The sequence below is a fragment of the Cyprinodon variegatus genome, unplaced genomic scaffold, assembly GCF_000732505.1.
Source record: "Cyprinodon variegatus isolate N-32 unplaced genomic scaffold, C_variegatus-1.0 Scaffold1655, whole genome shotgun sequence".
In the NCBI taxonomy this organism is placed as follows: Eukaryota; Metazoa; Chordata; class Actinopteri; order Cyprinodontiformes; family Cyprinodontidae; genus Cyprinodon; species Cyprinodon variegatus.
In genome coordinates, this window is record NW_015152108.1 from 84,221 (window position 1) to 89,794 (window position 5,574).

Sequence of the window (5,574 nt, forward strand, 5' to 3'; positions counted from 1 at the left end):
TAATGCTCCCAGCTACCTTGAAATGTTTTCTTCGACGTCATTGTCACATAATCATCTGACTTCCATTATTGGTATAGCCCTGTTTATGTTGCTCTGTCCCCCAGCAGTTTAGCAGAGCTAAAGTGACGCAGATTCGACACAGATTGCAGGCTGGGAGTGTTGTGTAAATACATGCAGCCAGCTGTAATTCAGCAGTTTGGAAACAACCTAGTTATCAGATTTGCTGTAGATCATACAGTTTATTTCCCTAAACTACACATTGGGTCATAATTAGTGAATCATTTGTTGCAATGAAAATTAACTTTATCCGTAGCATTCATTTTAAATTCACTACTTTATTAATCCTTAGGGTAAATCAAACTCATTCTTTTTTGTTTTTGTTGTGGTTCAACAAAGCGGTTGTAGAGGTTCATAGATATTTGCCGGATAGGATTTTTTGTAGTGATCTGTCTTGCACAGGATCTTGGGAGGTCTTCGGCTTAAGAAACACTGCTGGTGCTTTCACTTCCTTGAATTTTCTAGCTTTCTTAGTCTGCTTGAAGGATCAGAAAGTCAGACCGACTGATGCTAGAATGGGGAATATGATCATGCAGCCATGTTTCAGTAAAACACATTAATCCTGTGCTGCTGGTATTCTGTCTTGTTCTTGCTTGGAGTTCTTCTAACTTGTTTCCTCAGGATCTCACATAGCCCATAATGACTTAGGGAAGAGATGGCTTCAATTTCCTGCTCCTCTCTTAGCTCTGTGGTTCCTTCATACCTCCTTTTCAGTTAGAGCATTTTTTTTATTTTAGAGATGTTAATGAGCTGCCAACAGGTGTAAAAAAAAATAAAATAAAACTACTTGCTATGTCTTCTATAGTTACACATCCAAATAAAATGCCCAAAGAGGAAGAAATACAAGCCAAAATTCCTCTCAATTGCACAGCATTTAAGACCAGGGAAAAGATATTGAAAAAAAACAAACTTTACAAATGAAGGAACTAAATGGGGGAGTTTAAGTTCTCTTAAAAAGAACATCAGGATGTTCTGCCAGTTGGCAGAGCTACTGCTCAATTCTAAATTTACAATGATTTATAATTCTTTTTTAATTCAATTCAATTCAGTTTATTTCTATAGCGTCAATTCACAACGCATGTCATCTCAAGGCACTTTACAGTTCAACAGATCATACAGCCAAATTGATTCAAAGTTTTCTAAGGAAAAGCAGTTGATTGCATCGATTCATTGACTTGGATGCAATCCCTCAAACTAAGCATGCTTGTAGCAACAGTGGAGAGGAAAAATTCCCTTTTAACAGGAAGAAACCTCCAGCAGAACCAGGCTCAGTGTGAGTGGGGTTCATGGAGACAGAAGCAGAGACACAAAAAGCAGCTGTAAAAGGCGGCCCCGTCCAGGAAACACACAGCCAGGCAGACGAGCTCCAAGCCAGCTCCCATGTCAGAGGATGAAGAGAGCACATCCAGCCAGTCACGGTCAGAGAAACAGGACTACACTGGAAAACAGGCCAAGCTCCAACATCTAGAAACAAAGGTGTTGATGGCAGCAGCACAGCTGATATTTCTCTCCAGGATGGAGTCACAGCCAAACAGGAACAGACCAGATGAAGCTACTATGAGAAAAAGCAGAGAGAGCAGAACGTTAGAGATTGAACTAACAGATTCTGCAGAGTGGGAGAAAAGAGAGAGAATGAAGCAGAATGATGAAAAAGGGGTCCCTATGTCCTCCAGCAGTCTAAGCCTATAGCAGCAGAACTATAGAGATAGATCAGGATAACCTGAGCCACTCTAACTAGAAGCTTTATCAAAAAGGAAAGTTTTAAGCCTAGCCTTAAAAGTAGACAGGGTGTCTGCCTCACGGACTAAAACTGGTAGTTGGTTCCACAGGAGAGGAGCCTGAGAACTAAAAGATCTGCCTCCCATTCTACTTTTAGAAATTCTAGGAACCACTAGTAAACCTGCAGATTGAGAGCGAAGTGCTCTGTTAGGAACATAAGGAACAATCAGATCTCTGATATCAGATGGAGCTTGGCCATTTAAGGCTTTATGTGTGAGAAGGAGGATTTTAAATTCTATTCTGGATTTAACAGGAAGCCAATGAAGAGAAGCCAGGATAGGAGAGATATGATCTCTCTTTTTCATTTTCATCAGAACTCTGGCTGCAGCATTTTGGATCAGCTGAAGGCTTTTAACTACAGCTTGTGGACTTCCTGATAGTAAAGAATTACAATAGTCCAGCCTTGAAGTAACAAATGCATGGACTAGTTTCTCAGCATCACCCCTGGACAGGAGATTGCTCATTTTTGCAATATTCTGCAGATGAAAGAAGAAAATTCTAGAAACCTCTTTGATATGGGATTTAAATGACAGGTCCTGATCAAAAATAACACCAAGATTTTTTACTTTATTATGCGTTACAAAGGAACCCCTATTTGAGAGATCAAACAAGTTCTAAACAAGTTCTAATACTTGTTAAATAAAATAAAAAGCATGGATTTAAAAGGTTTGTAATTCAGTTTTTTCCAATAAATATTCAGTTCTTCACAATTTTTGCCATATTTTATTCGATATATATAATAATTAGTTGTATAATAAACACAAGGAAATGCAAAAGGGAAAGGAAAGAAAAAAAATATGTGCTTTACAATTTCACAATTTAATGCTGATTATCCCAATGTTTAAGAGCAGTTTGGGACTCTAATGTGACAATATGAAAAAAGTTCAAAGGCCCCGCATAGTTTTGCAAAACCCTGATTTTTCACCCATGCAAGAATGACTAAGAACATCTGCTCCATTTTTTTATGCTTTATCGTCACACTCTTATTTACTCTTATATAAACTTGCAGTATTTTTTTGTGAATACAACAAATTAGTATTTTTCCTTTGAAATGTTGACTTCAAAGGGTCTCACATTCTCTGGGGTGGAGTTGGAGATTTGAGATTCAGTTGTGTTTTTCTTTCACACATAAAGCTTTGTCAGTAAACACATCAACAGAAATGTTTTCTGGGGAAATAATCTCATGTGTTTTTGCTTAAATGTTGCCTGTCCTATTGTTTATGCTGGGAGCAGAGAGCCACACTGAGTCCAGCTGTGCTGGAATATTTCTGCAGCTGTAACCATGCACCATGCGGTCCCACAGGTTGCTCGCCACGTCTGTTACTGCTTTCTTTTGTTTCTCATCTTCTTTTTCTATTTTAAGAGTTACTGTGCCAACGGGGAATAAAATGTTACTCTTTGAGGAATATTGAACAAAAAAAGCTCAATTAAAATATCTTACATATTTCGACATGTTTGGCATGACGAAGAGGAAGAGTTAATGATTGCTAAATTAACTCAAAAGCTAAAGTGTGGTGTGTAAGCACTTTTTTATACTTTCTTTGCAGTCATAGTGCATGCAAAAATATGCATAAATGTATAAAATCATGGGGAGAATTTTGTTCCACTCTTGTTGAAAGCAAGGAACATGTTTTGTAAATGAAAATTTGAAAAAAAAAGACAGTTTGCATTATTTAATTGCAAACATTTTAACTTGTTAAAAAAATAACGCATGGAAGCTGCTGCAGAAAGGCCCTGCAGTCTCTATAATAAATGCTAAATAGTGCTGGCAGTAAGGAAGGAACATGGATTATTTCTGGTAATAACTGGTCTAACGGTAGCCTCAGTGGTACATTTGTAACTGCACTAAATGCTGCATATTGAATAGCAGTTTTTAAGCAATGTTTTATGCAGAGCCTATAAATCTTAGGTCTGACTGTATTAAAAATTGAACTTTATCTTCTGCTTACTGTTACAGGCAACAATGTGTATCTTGTGCTATATATATATATTTGTACCATAATTGGTAAAAGGAATTGTGCTAAATTTATGTTCATTTACTATTCACATTTCTATAGAGGTAGTTTTTGAAAGAAATTACATAAAATATCAGGGATTTCTATATAAAGCTAAATTACTTTCAACCAATCGGATGGTTGAAAGAACCTAAATAATCTATAAAATACAAGAAATATATATTTGTTGATGCGCTCAAATGATTATTTAATAATTGATGAGAAAAAAGTTTTTTTGAATTAAAAATTTAGTTTATTTTGTCAATCTGGTTTTAATTAAAATGCAATTGATTGTGATTAATTAATCAATTTCAACTTTCAAGCAAAACAGTATGTGTACAAATCTACAATTTTGGGGGGTAATAATTGAAAAAAATAAAATTGAAAATCTAAATATGAAAATATAAATAAATACAAATTTGAAAATTTAACATCTGAGAAAACAGAGTAGCTACTCTTAAAGTTCTTTTCGGATTATATCTTTTTCAAAATTGAACTTCCATATGTCTTTTTTTTCCGTTTACACAATGTGTAAATATTATTTACACAGCATGCTTGCAACAATGATTAAAACAACATTCACTCCACACTAAATCAGCCAATATATTTGATGTTACAAAGCAAGGGGTGTGTTTGCACCTGTACCGTTGCCTTTATCCACTTCCTATCAATCATTTCTGGAGGTTCCCTCAGGCCCCCGAAAAATACCAGGCGAGTAAGAGAGTCGACATGTTTACATGTTTTCTCTGCCTGCCAACCACAGTTCCGGCTAACTTCTCTCCGCTCTTGTCCCTTTTCATCAGGCCGCCATTTGATCCAGCCCAGTTGATCTGGAGACCTCTGACCGGGCTTCAGTTCCAAGGGCAACAGCAACCTGAACCATTACAAGGGGGCGTGAAAACTTGTCTGTTGATGGCGGAGCATCCATTAATCACAGTCAGACATATGTCTGATAATGGAAAGAAAAAGTTCTCTGATCTCCTCCAAATCTGCTGTGGGCTACAGATGTGAGGTCTGACTGGAAAGTTAATCACAAAAACCCAAACATACAAGCAAGCCTGCACACAAATGCCATGAATCCTGCTGAAAGGCTTTTACCTTTCAGTAGCAGGGGGCGCCGTGATGCATGTGTGGGCCTCGTTATTTCAAATCAGTGCTGCACAAATATAAAAACTGCAGCTCTCACCTGGAGTTTTGTCAATTCAACAATTTGTTATAAGGTGTATACAAACACACAGAGCTAACCATACCATACCAACTTTATTTATGAAGCACTTTATACACCGAACAGGACCAAAGTGCTGTACACAATCATAAAATACAATAAAATTATAAAATAGAGAAAAAACGAGTGTAAAATACATATTAGTATACAAAAAGAATAAAACAAAGTAACTAACCTATGTTGATTAAAGCTGATGCAAACTCAGCAACACATGTTCTATAGGTGCAATCATGTTCATTAGCAGTGTTGGAAAGTAACAAAGTACATTTACTTGATTACTTAAGGTTTTAATATGGGGGGTAACTTTGGGCTCCACTCCATTTGCAGGAAGCTCCTAGTTCCTTGTTCCTTTGGCTCAGCTTAGCTTTGCAATCCTCTGTTGCTGTTTTTCTTTCTTGAAATGCATTGTCATCATGGCAAATTGCAGCCCTTAGGACTGAATCTGAACGCCACGGTTTTAGAGATTTAACGACGTTGTCATGATGGGTTTACTGAGAGGCCCAAGATGCAGAACACAAC